At 37.9% G+C, this 15,871-nt stretch overlaps 1 protein-coding gene across 1 annotated transcript in view; it reads right to left on the reverse strand.

The window, feature by feature from the left end:
• The window catches only part of Pkia (cAMP-dependent protein kinase inhibitor alpha), a 74,337-nt gene that overhangs the window by 21,460 nt on the left and 37,006 nt on the right, over window positions 1-15,871 (reverse strand). The window contains 2 exon segments of the mRNA NM_053772.2: window positions 4,150-4,272; window positions 11,342-11,455. The gene's annotated coding sequence lies outside the window, so the exon portion shown is untranslated.

Below are 15,871 nucleotides of genomic sequence, written 5' to 3' on the forward strand. Positions count from 1 at the left end.
GATTACAGTTATCATCCTCCAAAAGTGGCAAGAGGGACAAGTGGTAGAGAACGGGACCTACCTCGTCCCTGAGTACCATGGCAATGAGTAGTTCTTGCCTTCTAGCTTATGTCACGTTCAGTGGAGGACAGGACACAGGCTTGCGTGTTATTATTGCTTGTGTATGATTTGATACTGGGTAAAATAATTAATTTAGTCGGGCTTCAGTTTTTATGCCTCCAACATATGGGTTCGCAGACTAAGGGAATATTTCAAATGTTTTCTTGGTCTAACAGTTGCTGACCTTAGCCTCCATGTGCTCTTTATAAAGGCCATGTTTTCACAAAAGACTGCATTCTTCTCGAAGTCTTTGGAGGAAGGGTGAGTTATATTTAGAAGGCCCATTTGGCATTCTGGGTGTTCTCATGTCTTACTGCTATTTATAACTAGGTGTAGGCCAGTAGGCCAGCAGATTTATTTTAACTAATAACTGCCCAGCCTTCAGGGAATTGAAAAGTTGTTTATTATCTCTCGTAAGTCTTGATTTAAGAATAAATTGTAAGCTGGATATATATATATATATATCATGTATATTTAGTATATGTGTGCATATATATATGCATGCTACACATTAAAATTTCGCTGATTTCTCAATATTTTATATATATATGTGTGTGTGCATGTGTGTGGTATATGTACATGTGTGTGTATGTATGTATGCACATGCACACATAGAGACACAGACACACCAATAGTTTCATGGTCAGATGCCATATACAATTCCAAAACTCATAATTCTGTTTGGATATACAGTTGTATCATTTGACAGACATGTTCGACTGTCTTGAGTTTTTCTGAGTGTGGAGTCCTAATAATTTGTTTCCCTTCTCAATGTTATCTCAGCTAACTCCAATTTGAATGTTTATAAATCCCACAAGTATTTATTTTTAGTCTTATGAATCTTTTTGGACTTACTGTAATAGAGATAACTTCACTCTTCCAGCCATGATTGACAAATCACAGGCAAAGCGAAATGAGAATACCATCAGGAAAAAACAACCACCTAATGAAATAGTGCCAGGATTATAAGATGTTAACAAGAGATGAGCAGGCCCACAGCAGACCTAGAACTCAATACCAACAGTCCAACTCTCCTAGAGTCCAGACCAGTGTTTAGCTGAAATTAGTGATTCATTGTTGCTAGTAATTTTTTTAAACATCAAATGAGTAAAAAAAAGTTGAATCAAAGTAACAAGTGGCATGTTTCCCAAACAGTGAGAGAAAGTTACCAACACCAGGCCCCATCCAATGGAAATACTTCAGTATTTCCTGTGAATAGATATCAACAATAAAGCCATGATGCTCAGAATGCTTATGGGACTCTTTGACACAGTGCCAAGATGCAAACCACAAGTCCTTTTGAGGGCTGTTCCTTAATCCAATAACACCCTCCAATCAAAAAGTTCACCTCAGGATGCAGATTAAGGATTTAATGCTCCTTCCCGCAAACTCTCTTTAATCTGTAAACCTTTTTGGGGAGAGGGATTCTTTACAGTTTTGTTTGTAGAATTCAGTTTGAATTTATCAATGAGTGGTCTGAGAAAATGCCATCCTATGGAACTGCTTTGTTACCGTGACAACAGAGTACACAATGCTGGCAGATCTTTGAGTTTTATCTTACTTACACATTAACTTTAACTTCACTAATAACTGTACCCGCCTTTCTCACTATAAAGTTATTTGCTTCTTTATCTTTTTTGTCCTTTTATAAATATAAGAATTATAATTAACTCCATAACTTAGCTCAGTGTAGACAAACTTTTATGAAAAGTGCCATGTTGGGCATTAGTTATTTTCAGACCTGTCCTGATTCTAATTTATCTTGCATAAAGATGTACACATAATTGTACATAATTTATCCTTCATATAAATGCTTCAGTGTTGCCAAACTGGTGTGATATTTACCAATAACTGACATCTTCTATCCCTCTTTGAACAACAGTATATTCTAGAATAATTTTCTATTTTCCTTTACCTGGCTCTGAATTACCCATTTCCTTAAGGATCCCTGATTCTTGCAAACGAAAAGCTGATTAAGAAACTAGAACTGGGATATTATGTGTCACTGCTGCTGGGAAGAAGCTGCCAGACTCTCTCTGACTGACAGATCTTTGAGACTGTGTGTGTGTGTGTGTGTGTGTGTGTGTGTGTGTGTGTGTGTGTGAAAACACATATGCTTATTCTCACATATTTCCTGTCTGTTTATTACTCATCCATTTACATTGAAAGATACAATTCACTTTAATATTCATTACTGTAGAATATCATATAGTTCATTGTAGGTTTTTGTTTTCTTTTCACACTTACTCCTCAGGTAGAGAGAAACACTGAGTATCACGATCCCTGATATCTTTCCTTAATGGATCAATAATTATATAAGCAAATTTTTACTGTGACCACTCTCACTTCAGTTCAACCACTTATCTTGCTAAAGACTTTGAGTATCTATCAAGTGTTGTCCACTGTGGTGACTTCCACATGTGATGCTTTTATGTCTCTCAAATGCCCTAACCTTCTCCCCAAGCTACCTAAATACTTAATACTCAGTAGCTTAAAAAATACATAGTACTACTTGGCTGCTATCTACTCTCTGAACTGATGTACATAGTTAACAGCCACATGTGCTTGAGGTAGTATCTGGGCCCATTCATGTTTTATCTTCTTCCCTTTTGCCATGTAGACTATAGATCATCTTTTGATCTTCCATGCAGCCCACTGGTCAACTGTATCGGTCATATAGATACATTATACAGTGCTCATGTCTGTAAGCCCATATAGTTCAATGTTTAAAACACGCTTTTACCATTTGTACCTCTTTTTTGAGATATACATTCGCACTTCTAATCTAACCAAGTGATGAATTTCTATAAGTGTGAATAATGTACAAATATATCTTTAGTTTCCAAAAATTCCTTATCCCAAATTTCTTCACAAAATAAAATGCAAATGCTTTCTGAAATCTAGTTTGTTGGAACCTTACAGATCTTCTAGTCCTCAGCCAAAGCAAATGCAAAGATCATAATGTTGGAAAAAAAAACCTTCCAGGGGGAAAATATACTAGGTTTGAGGAAGCAGGAAGCAGGAAGAAATGAATTTGGAGACTGAGGCTACAGAAACGCTGAATAGAGCCATGCTCATCATAAAAACATGTACAATTTCTGTTTTAACTCTGATCAAGCAGCTTTTGAACAATGATGTCACCTCTTTCCATATCTATTCAGATTATTGGGGAGCTTTCGTTCATTACAGAGCACAAGGGAGGAAGGTGGGAGATCATGGAAAATATTGCCTATTGCCCTAGGTGAGCAATGATGACCTGCATTTCAATAAAACTAGTGAGAGGTAGATGGGTTCAGACTAGATTCTATAGTCTTTCCAAGTTGATAATCCAGATGTAGGAACTTTGAATTAGTGACAATGTTAAGGACAAAGCCAACGGTTTTGGTTTCAGTAATTGGATTAGTGGCAGAGAGTGGAAACACTAGAGAGAAAATGATAGATAAATGTAAAACAGTCAGCAGATGTGGTGGTATATGCTTTTATTCCCAGAAACTCTGGAGGCTGAGGCAGGAGGATTGTAAATTAAAGTCCAACTTAGCTAACTAAGTAGGACCCTATTTCAAAATGTTAAATCAGTGTTTTTCACACTTCCTAATACAGACCCTTTACACAGTTCCTCATATTGTGGTGACCCACCAACCCCCAAATTATTTTCATTGCTACTTCATAACTATAATTTTGCTGGTGTTATAAATCATAATATAAATATCAGTGCTTTCCAATGGTCTTTCCAATGGTCTTAGGTAACAACTGTGAGAGGGTTGACTGACTCCCAAAGGGGTCACAGGTTGAGAACCACTGTGCTATAGAGACGCACGAAAGAGTAAAATGCACAGCGTGTTTGTTTACATTGATGTAAGTGATGTGCAGAGCAGAGACGCAGTCAAAATAGTTATGAGTCTGAGATGGGGTGAGCAGTTAAATCTAGGAGGATGAATTCATGATCCATAAACATCTTCACTTTGATGCAATGAAATCACAGTGACATAAAACTCATGAGCAGTGAGTGTAGAGAACTGTGTTCCAGAAACACGCTTTAGAGACGTTTACCTCTAGCCTGAGGAACAGTGCTCTTTACAGGGGCAGTCTCTGATGGTAGGAAAGGGTTTGAGATCTGGGATCCTGTTCCAATGGAACCAAAGGTGAAAGAGAGAGAGAGCACAGTGGCAGTACCTGAAATGACAAAAAGCCAGACTCAGTGCTTCCTTGGTCCTCTGTCTAAGAGATAAACTCCCCTGCATGAGAAATGAAATGGCCAGTGACACTGAATTATCCCACAAGATTGCACAACCGAGGAAACAGAGAACTAAATAAAAGTATAAAGGATCCAGGGGTGTATTCTGTGCCCAGCTGGTCTCTGTGGAGAGACCTTCAACTGGCCAAATAAATGAAGGGTTTCTCATGCTCTTCCTAAGAGTCGATAAAATTGTGTACAGATTCTTGATACTTCTGCTACTATTTCCCTTGATTGTATTTCGAAATTAGATAGTGCCAAACACTATCCTTCCAACAAATCATCTTTGGAATAGCATCTTTGCATTTTATGGTGGAAATGGTTCAAAGTTATTTAACATTAATTGCAATCTATTCAGCATGGCACTGTATGGACTTACCTTCTTGCCTTTCTGTTCACAGTCAATCCATAGTCAGACAGTGCTATTTATCACAACCTAATTCCATCTATGTGCTGTCCCTCAGTTGCGCCTTTCCTAAGTACACTTGCTTGTTACACAAATGAGACTACATATCTAAGCATCTTCCTTCTTTTAGATAGGCTTGCTAGAGAGATGAAACGACCACCACAGGAAATGACCTCAGTCAACGGGAAGAAGCCAGATCAGGCCTCCCCCAAATTCCCTAACAGCAGTCAGGGTTACATCAGAAAGGTTATCTTCAGAGACAGCTGCTGATCTCTACAAATAGAACCCAGCAGGCAGTTTAGGGATAGGAGATCTTGATCAGTGTCCTTGGCCACAAACCAGAAATTTTCTAGGTGGATATGAGAAATATTTTAAGTATTTGTGGGTTTGGTCCCTCATCTGGTTCCTCGATGACCTTATGGTCTGAACTCTTTAGAAAGTGATGCGGCTAGGATTAGAAGTCTTGTATACATCTAGGATGAATTGCCACCTCCTGTTTTCCTGATCTCACTAGAAAAGAAGTACCTCCTTCAGATTTAGATTTTTATATGAAATGTTTATGATATCTAGGCTTTGCTGAGGTCCATTAGTCAAAGATAATTCCTTGTGGTCAAAAGAGGAGGATCTAAGTTTTATGCCTGGTCCAGAGTGATGAGTTCACAGTCTAAATTACTAAAAATAGAAAATATCATTATCTTCTCCTTTTAAGAGTTAATCCTGCTGAACATGTAGATCAGTTGGCTAGGAGTTAACTCTCAAGAAATACTCTCCCACAGACAAATTAAGAACGAATTAGCCCCTAGATGAAATATGTATCCATCCTTTGCAAAAGCCCCCCTGTCAGAGCAGTAGCTCTCAGAGCTTCAGTCACATAGCATTTTGGATTTGTGTACTTTTTTCTGTTACTAAGAAAAGCATAATTCTCTTTCTTTCTTTTATTAATATTCTATCCATTTATCCTGGTCAAAATATAGGCATGCACTCTGGGCTTTCTCACTCTTTCTTCAAAGATTTTTTTTTTGCCTACAATGTAGCTGCTCATCCACAATGTGGCTGCTCATCCATAATGTGGCTGCTTGGAAGTCTCAATCAGTAAGACTGGTTAATTTCTCCACTCCTAACTCAGTCTTAGCCGTCTCTCGTCTTTTCCCTTCCTGCCCCTTTTTATCAGCTGATGAGATTTACCACTTACACACACACAAACATAATTTAAATAAACTCTTGAAAACTGCTGGATGCTGAATGGCTTAGTCCCCAAAAGATTAATGATTCATAAAACTGAATTAAACAGAATTATTTTGCATAGCAACTATCTTTAAAACAGACAGACAAACACTAGAACTTGAAGAATAGACCAAAAAATAAATAATATCTCTACAACATAATATCAGAAAAGAGCGTTTGAGTATATAAAAAGCTACAATATTAAAAGATAATTTTGTTTTTTGATGTTATTGTAATGTAATTTCTTTTAATGTAATTTGTTTTTTTTAATGTTTGTATCTCAAGACATTATTTTTTCCACTAAAGAGCAGTCCAGGTGAAGTTATTATGTACCATATATTATTGTGTGTCTGTATTTGAAAACAGTAAGAAGTAAATGTAAAAAAATCCAAACACTGGTAGAAAATATTTCCTGAACTTTCACATACAGGAAAGCATGTTTACAATGAAGCCAAGGAGGAATTTTTCTACTCATTGGAAATGAAATCACATTAGATTGTAATGGACTGAATGGTTTACTACAAATCTGCACATTGCAGCTGCTGATTCAATGTGATAATATTTAGAGCTCTGTCCTTAAAGTGGTACTTCAGGTTAAATAAGGTCATAATGGTAAGATCATTAGAGCACACTGACGTAAATGACTATTAAACATTATTTAAAGTAGGGCCAAAATAATCCTTACATTTGCTGTATGATCATAAACACATGCTTATCTCTACACAAGGAAATACTATAATATTGGTGGGAGAATAGAAGTTAAAATGTATGAATTTTAGAAATACAATATTGACTTTAAAATGCATGTAAGAGTATTGAAAATATAATGGTGGGTTTATAAGACAGACCTAAGCTGAAAGCCAGTCAGCAGGAGCACACCTAAAAGCTCTAGAACAAAAAAGAAACAAATACACCCAGGAGGAGTAGAAGGCAGGAAATAATCAAACTCAGGGCTGTCAACCAAGTAGGAAAAAAAAGGACCATAGAAAGAGTCAACAGAACCAAAAGCTGGTTCTTTGAGAAAATCAACAAGATAGATAAAGCCTTAGCCAAACAAATCACAGGGCACAGAGAGAGCATCCAAATTAACAAAATCAGAAATGAAATGGGAGACATAACAACAGAATCTGAGGAAATTCAGAAAGTCATCAGATTTTTGAAGGCACTCAGAGCTTAGTTTTCCTCTTAGCACTGCTAAGTATCTTCTTGTATCTGTTGAGGTCTGTTTTGTGACCAATTATATGGCTAATCCTGGAGAAAGTTCCATGAGGTGCTGAGAGTGAGGTATATTCTTTGGTTTGAGGATGAAATGTTCTATAAATATCTGTTAAATCCATTTAGTTCATAACTTCTGTTAGTTTCTCTGTGTCTCTGTTTAGTTTCTGTTTCCATGATCTGTCCATTGATGAGAGTGGGGTGTTGAAATCGCCACTATTATTGTGTGAGGTGCAATGTGTGCTTTGAGTTTAGTAAGGTTTCTTTTACGAATGTAGGTGCCCTTGTATTTGGAGCTTAGATATTCAGGATTGACAGTTCATCTTGGTGGATTTTTTCTTTGATGAATACGAATTGTCCAACCTTATTTTTTTTAATAACTTTTGCTTGAAAGTTGATTTTATTTAATATTAGAATGGCTACTCCAACTTGTTTCTTGGGACCATTTGCTTGGAAAATTGTTTTCCAGCCTTTTCCTCTGAGGTAGTGTCTGTCTTTCTCACTGAGGTGTGTTTCCTGTATGCAGCAGAATGCAGGGTCCTCTTTACAGATCTATTCTCTTAGTCTATGTGTTTTTATTGGGGAACTGAGTCCATTGATGTTAAGAGAGATTAAGGAGTAGTGATTGTTGTTTCCTCTTATTTTTGTTGTTGGAGGTGGAATTATGTTTGTGTGGCTCTCTTCTTTTTGGTTAGTTGAAAGAAGTTTAATTTCTTGCTTTTTCTAGGGTGTAGATTTTCTCCTGGTGTTGAAGTTTTCCATCTATTATCCTTTGTAGGGCTGGATTTGTAGAAAGATATTGTGCAAATTTGGTTTTGTCATGGAATATCTTGGTTTCTCCATCTGTGTTCATTGAGAGTTTTGCAGGATACAGTAACCTGGGCTGGCATTTGTCTTCTCTTAGTAGATCTGTCCAGGATCTTCTAGCTTTCATGGTCTCTATTAAAAAGTCTTCTGTAATCTGATAGGTTTGCCTTTATAAGTTACTTGACCCTTTCCCCTTTCTGCTTTTAATATTATTTCTTTCTTTTCTGCTTTTGATGTTTTGACTATTACGTGAAGGGACAAATTTCTTTTTCTGGCCCAATCTATTTTGTGTTCTGTAGGCTTCTTGTATGTTTATGGGCATCTCTTTTTTAAGGTTAGGGAAGTTTTCTTCTATAAATTTGGGAGTCTTCGTTCTCTTCTACACCTATTATCCTTAGGTTTGATTTTCTAATTGTGTCCAGGATTTCCTGGATGTTTTGGGTTAGGAGCATTTTGTGTTTTGATGGTTGTTGTCGATGTTTTCTATGGTATCTTCTGCCCCTGAGATTCTCTCTTTTCTTGTATTCTGTTGGTGATGCTTGCGTTTATGAATCCTGATCTCTTTCCTAGGTTTTCTATCTTCAGGGTTGTCTCCCTTTGTGATTTCGTTATTGTTTGTTTCTATTTCCATTTTTAAATCCTGGATGGTTTTGTTCAAGTCTTTCACCTGTTTGGTTGTGTTTTCCTGTAATTCTTCAAGGGATTTTTGTGTTTCCACTTTAAGGGCTTCTACTTCTTTACATCTGTTGTCCTGTATTTCTTTAAGGGAGTTATTTCCTGTTTTGTGACCAATTATATGGTTAATCCTGGAGAAAGTACCATGAGGTGCTGAGAGTAAGGTATATTCTTTGGTTTGAGGATGAAATGTTCTATAAATATCTGTTAAATCCATTTAGTTCATAACTTCTGTTAGTTTCTCTATGTCTCTGTTTAGCTTCTGTTTCCATGATCTGTCCTTTTTAAAGTCCTCTATCATCATCATGAGATGTGATTTTTAAATCCAAATCTTGCTTTTCAGGTGTGTTTGAATATCCAGTATTTGTTTTGGTGGGAGAACTGGGCTCCGATGATGCCACGTAGTCTTCATCTGTTGCTGAGGTTACTATGCTTGCCTCTTGCCATCAGGTTGTCTCTGGTGTTAGCTTGTCTTGCTGTCTCTGACAGTAGCTTGATCCTCCTGTAAGCCTGTGTGTCAGCACTTGTAGACCGGTTTTCTTCGAATCTAGGAACAGAGAGCTAGCTGTTCCTGGGTTTGTGTATCCCGAAGCCTCCAGGCAGATTGCTTGGAGCAGAAGAGTTTATCTTATCTTGCTCTCAGGTGTGTCAGTGCTCCTGGAGACTGGCTTTCAGCTCTGGGCACAGGCAGAAAGTGGAAGGGTCCTGCCTCTGACTGTTCCTACGTTCTTGTAACCAGCGGGTGTTAGGTAGGTTCCTCTTGGGCCAGAATGTCAACAGAAGTAGTTGTCTCCTCTGACCTCTCAGGATTGTCTGCAATTCTGAGAGTCCAGCTTTTACCCACCACAGGATTTGGGTACCATCATGTGTCTTTTAAATGCTAACTAAAGGTCATGTGTGATGCTAGAAATTGAGTCCTTAATTGCACATGAGAAAACATAGTCCTTGATATTGACATCATTGCTTTTTTTGGCTCATAAAATACGAAGGCTCAGTGCCCAAAACGCTCATCTCAAATTGCAAATAAAAAATAAAATATCATCCTGAGTGTGGTAACTCAGACACAAAAGAAAACACATGGTATATACTCAGTGATAAATGGATATTAGCCCTAAAGCTCTGAATTCCCATGATACAACTCACAGACCATATGAACCTTCAGAAGAAGGAAGAGCAAAGTGTGGATGTTTCAATCCTGCTTAGAAGGGGAAAGAAAATAATCACAGGAGGTAAAGAGAGGGACCTGAGAGGGAGAGATGAGAGAGAGTGGAAAAAAGGGGGGGGTTAGGATCCCCCTGAGGGGGTATGGAAAGAGAGAGAAGTACAGAGGGTCAGGAAATTGAACAGAGCAGTGGGGGATCAAGAAATTGAGGGTAATTGCTAAAACGTCCCTGGTGCCAGGGAAGGAAGAGGTTCCCAGGACCCAGTGGGATGACATTAGTCAAAATACCCAAAAAAGCTGAGATACAACCTCCAGTAGAACGGAACAGCCTCCAGTTGAGGGATGGGGACACCACCTTTCTCAAAAAATTTAACCCAGAATTGTTCCTATCTAAAGGAGTTGTATGAACAAATAATGGAGCAGAGACTGAAGGAAAGGCCATCCAGAGACTGCCCTACCTAGGGATCCATCCCATCTGCAGACACCAAACCCCCGACACTATTGCTGATGCCAAGAAGTGCTTGCTGTCCCCTAAGAGACTGTGCCAAACCCTGATCAATACAGACACTGACACTTACAGCTAACCATGGGACTGAGCCCAGGGGCCTCAATGGAAGAATTAGGGGAAAGATTGAAGGAGCTGAAGGGGATTATATCCCCAAAGGAAACAATATCAACTAACCCGACCACCCCGACCTCCCAGGGACTAAACCACCAACCAAAGAGTACACATGGAGGGACCTATGGCTCCATCCACCTATGTAGCAGAGGATGGCCTTATCTGGCATCAATGGGGAGGGAGATGGTTTGATAGAGGTTTGATAGAGGCTTCATACCCCAGCTTGAAGGGATGCTAGAGTGGTGAGGCAGGAATGGGTGGCCAGGTGGGGTGTACCCTAATAGAGGCAAAGGGGAGAGGGATGGGATGGAGAGGTTGTGGAGGGGAAACCAGGAGGGAGGACAACATTTGAAATGTAAATAAATAAAATAACCAATAAAAAGTAATTTGGGTGTGGGATTCTGACATATACAACTACATGAAAACTTCTCTTTGACATGCCCCATCCTCCTTCCTTCCAACTCCACACAGCATCAAAACTAAGTCTAGAGGCACAGCAGAAAGAACCAAGTTGTTTTCCCTACAAACTCTACCAGAACAGTTACTCGCCTGATTTTATCAAGGCCCTTGATTTTGATTGAAAAAAAAAAAAAAAAAAGAACTGTAGGCTCATGGAGACACCATAGGAAAACGACTTATCTTATGAGAGAAAATGGAATGGGTTAATCTACCACTCTGCATTTGAAGCCTCCTGAGATAAGTGGCCTGAGATACCTAAGTGCACATAGTAACAATGAGCTAAAAAGGGGGAAAACATCATGCTGTTATTGTATTTGCTTCCCTCCAAGGAACTCTCTGGTAAACACTTTGACCTCCAAGGGAATTGAAAGCAAACCCTCCTAGGACAAGTCAGACACCCATCATTTTAAAAAAGCTACTGAGGTGATCATGCATTCCTACCTGATTAGAAACCTTCTTGTTCTCAATTCATTGGATTATTCTTTCTTAGAGATGTTCTTCAGGTTTCTACTAGAAACGGCCTCTTGGACACATCAGGTCTTGGTATTCAGGAAGCTGAAAAGTAGGTGTTCAGTGAAATATTAATGATCTGTATCTATAGATTTCATTTTTTACCATGTTAGATAAGGATCTTCAATATCTTTTAATTATAAGAAAGGATATATTTTATAAGTTTGAAATAAATAACTCTACAACAATGCCACAGATTACATTTTGAGACTTCAGAACAAGCAAAATGTTTCTAGAAGGCTCAGTATCCTTTGTAAGTTGGGAAACAAAATTAGCACAAAGGGTTCACATTTTCTAATTAGTTTTTTACTTTATTTTACTAATTTAGCTTCATCACTAGATTTCCATGTAGCATTTTTCATTCACAATTTCAAAAATTTTGCTACATCTAATTATTCATAAAACAAGCATAAGAACCCCTTTGAAGGCCATTTCCCAGACACCTTTAATGCCTTTTCAAATTCAGTCACACACAGTTTCTCTCTCTCTCTCTCTCTCTCTCTCTCTCTCTCTCTCTCTCTCTCTCTCTCTCTCTCTCTCGTGTGTGTGTGCCTGTGTGTAGATTTTTAAATAAGGTGGTGAAGGTAGAATATGTCCATTAAGTATTAGTAACAAAGGCGGATGGATATTACAGTAAGCTAAAACAAATGAAACCCTAATGTCTTGAGGGCAAACATGCAAACTAATAATAGCAACTTCCTGATGACTAATGAAGCAAGCTTCTTAGATTACAGTCATACCTGTTAGATACCACCTGCCCACAAATGTCAAGCCTCCATGAGTAGAATACAAGTGACATTATTTCTACTTTGTTCTACCCATAAGTCATTCATATAAAAAATGTTTCTTTGTAAATTCAAGTTGGTGTTGATTTGAGGTCTGTATGACCTACAAAGAATGACATATTTTACAACATCCCTTTGCAATACTGCCATTTATTGTCCTGTAAGACAGCACTATCAGTCAAAAGGAGTTTGCGATTTATTAGTTTGCACTCCCAGCAACTGAATTCGAGATAAGACATCAAATGTGCATACATTCTGTGGAGTAAGTTATCCCACTAATCTAAAGAATAGGATAGAAACTTGGGGAAAGGGTCTGGAAGAAAGCAAATCGAGTCATGGATCTGAATAAGTCACTCGTGTATGTAGCTGTTAGTCCTTCAGAGGCGTTCTGAGAGTCTTTAGAATATTACTCACTGTTATTCCACTATATGGGGAAGAAAGCTGATAGAGATATATCTCAAATCACCTCTATAACTGGGTTAAACTCACATTAAAAACATGGATTGCTAAGCTTTCTACCCTTCCTTCAATTATGGATAGTATTATGACGCAATGAGTATTTATTGAAAAGTTACATGCTACAAGATTGGATCAGACATCAACACCATCAAAAGGTCTTGTGACTGGCTCTCAAGCCAGATGGATAATCTTACACACTTTGAGGAATATTCAAATATTGATGTATCATTAAAAATTTCCCTATTGAATCAAGTGTATAGTCTCAATACCTTAATGTTTTGTAAATCACAAGTATATTTGATAGAATCATTGTGAAGAGATTCAAACAAGATTTTAAGTTGACCATTAATTCCTCATACTCAATATACATTAGTTAACCCTCACCACATATGCCCGTTACTTAGCTACATAGCATTGTTATAGTAAGAATTTTAATTTTATGCATTGAAGACCCAATTTTAATCAACAATTGCAGGACGAATTATTGTGGAATGCACTAAAGAGGCACAGGTAGATTTTAATCCCTGAAATTGCTATAAATCTGTAAAATAGAAGGAATTCTAACAGAACCTCTTACACATGCAGCCTTGCATAGTGTGTGAAGTAGGAAGAAAGAATGAGTTTTTGAAGCCAAGAGAAGACAAATATATGCTAGCAGGATAAATAAAAAGACTTGGTACAGGAAAGAAAAGAAGGTTATACACAAGAGGTCGAATGAGTTCAGAATTGTGTTAAAAAAAGACATCAATGCAAAGGCAGCACCGGCTAAGGGATGGCTTATGCCTGAGGGCAAAGGTGTCGAGATTTAGTTCTCAATATGATCATCCATTGACTAGTTTTTAACTGGAACCATTGTGTTATAGTGCATAAAATTTGGTTTATGTACTATAATCACTGTGCATTAAAGATTTGTGTGCAATTTAGAAAGATCACTGTTACTTTGAAAATTAATTTTGTAGCCCAACTGTCTTAAAAATGTGATTGCAATCTCGGATATAGAAAAGGTAGCTAATGGCAGGTTAAGAAAAGTCAAACAAGGTCAAATTAGAAATAAAATAAGTGGCAATTTCTTCTATTCCTTACACCTCCGTCCCCCTTTCCTTCCTTGCTTTTCCTCCCTTTTCCCTTCCTCCCTTCCTCATTCCCCCCTTCTCTCCCTCCCTTCTTCCTTTCTGCCTTCCTTCCTTCTCTCCTTCCTTCCTTTTCTCCTTCCTTCCTTCCCACCTTCCTTCCTTCCTTCCTTTTTTCTTCTCTTTCTCTACTCTCTTTAAGGGCAGGGGTTCTTGTAGCCCAGGCTGGTATCAAACTCTTTTTTTAGTAGCCAGAAATGACTGTATTTCCTTCCACCTCTCACGTGCTGGGATTACAAATGTGAAGTACTACACCAGATTTTAAAGTGGTTCTTGCTGGACGCTCTTGATGACTAAGCTGAATCCCTGGCCATTTTCTTCTTTTCAATACTTCAAATACATTATGCAAACACTTAAGGCTTATGTAGTTTCTGATTTGAGATCTGTTGTCAATTGAGTTGATAAAATGTGTAACTTTCTGTCTTTCTAAGTCTTTTGTGTTTTCCTCCCTAGAATTTTAACAATTGTGTCCATTTGAATATCTATCATATGCTTGTGCTACTTGGGACTCACATTCTGGCAATTTGAACATGTTGTTTACTATTTCTTAAAGCCTTGTGCCTTGCTTGCTCCCTTTTCACACTAGACGTCTGATGACACAGATATTAGCACTTTTCATAATGCTCCATGGGTCTCTGAGATTATGAGACCCTTGGTTTCTTTGGTTTTCAGTAATGGTAAATTCTATTCTTTTGTTCTCAAATATGACAGATTGATTATGTCATAACTCCTTTACTCTTGATGTTTAATGAGTAGTTTAATTTTTGTTATTGTAATTTTATTTTTATCATGTCTGCTGGACTTTATTTTTAATAACTTCAATTTTTGCTCACATTTTCTTTTTTCATGAATTTTAAGAAAAACATAACTATGTTAAACATTTATCAGATACGTCTAGAATCTGAATTATAAATCAAACCACAGTTTACCGATCCATCTTTACACTCTTCAGGTATACGGGATGTTTTGGATTGGGGTATGATGGATGGTTTTCAAGTGTATTTGAAGAGGTTTTGAGTATTGCATGACCCCACATTGTGCTTTATCTTGTTATCATTATATTTTTAGCAAGATGTTACTCTATATTGAGTGATGACTGAATGGGAAAGCATACACAGATTTCCATTGGGTCCCCCTGACATCCATCTAAATAATTTGGTCGATGAGTCACATTAACTGTCTACTTGGAAGAGATATTCAGCTCACCCTTCATCCTAGCCAGCACCTCTTTGAACGTAGTGGTAGCATACATAAACTTGGTTTTTATTTAAGTGGAGCAGAAGGTAAGATTCTTAATAGGATTTCTGACAGAGAAGGGAGATGCGCAGGATCTGCTATGCCTTTTCACAGCATTTTACTACATTTGGAGTCTACCTGCAGATAAAGGTTCAGCTTCACACAAGAGCTCGTGGCATAGAGATTTAACTTGGGACATCTTGCTCTTGATGTGAAGCACCAATGATGCTAAGCTTCTTGTTGGACTTTATGACTGCATGTGGTATGTCCAGTTTAAATGGCCATATTCAACTTCAATGTTTTTAGTGTCCTTCTGGACGATAAAGGAAAGAAGATTTGCTAAGCAGTGGGCCTCACTACGGTAACCCTCTGGAGAGGTTGACTTTGGCTAGTGCATAGGTAGGAGAGAAGTGACCTGGAGAACAAAATCAATTACTTGACTGAAATAGAAGCCTGAACAATGGCTGACGTTTTTGCCTTAATATTTTTTTGGAATAGTAAGAGCATTGCTGGGCTGGAGAGTTGGCTCAGTGGTTGGGAGCACTGACTGCTCTTCCAGAGGTCCTGAGTTCAATTCCCAGCAACCACATGGTGGCTCACAAACAACTGTGATGGTATTTGACGCCCTCTTCTGGTGTGTCTTAAGATGATGACAGTGTACAGTGTATTATATAAAACAAATAAATCTTTAAAAAAGAGAGAGAGAGCTTTGCCAAGGTAGAGTTATTAATAAGCCCCTGCTATACACTTTGGCTTTTCTCTTCTGTGTGGGCAACAGGAAAAAAAAAACCCTACACATACCTTTCTGGGCTATAAAGGAGACAATAAGAAACTATGAACCATATAACACT

Source organism: Rattus norvegicus, chromosome 2, assembly GCF_021556685.1.
Source record: "Rattus norvegicus strain SHRSP/BbbUtx chromosome 2, alternate assembly SHRSP_T2T, whole genome shotgun sequence".
NCBI lineage: Eukaryota > Metazoa > Chordata > Mammalia > Rodentia > Muridae > Rattus > Rattus norvegicus.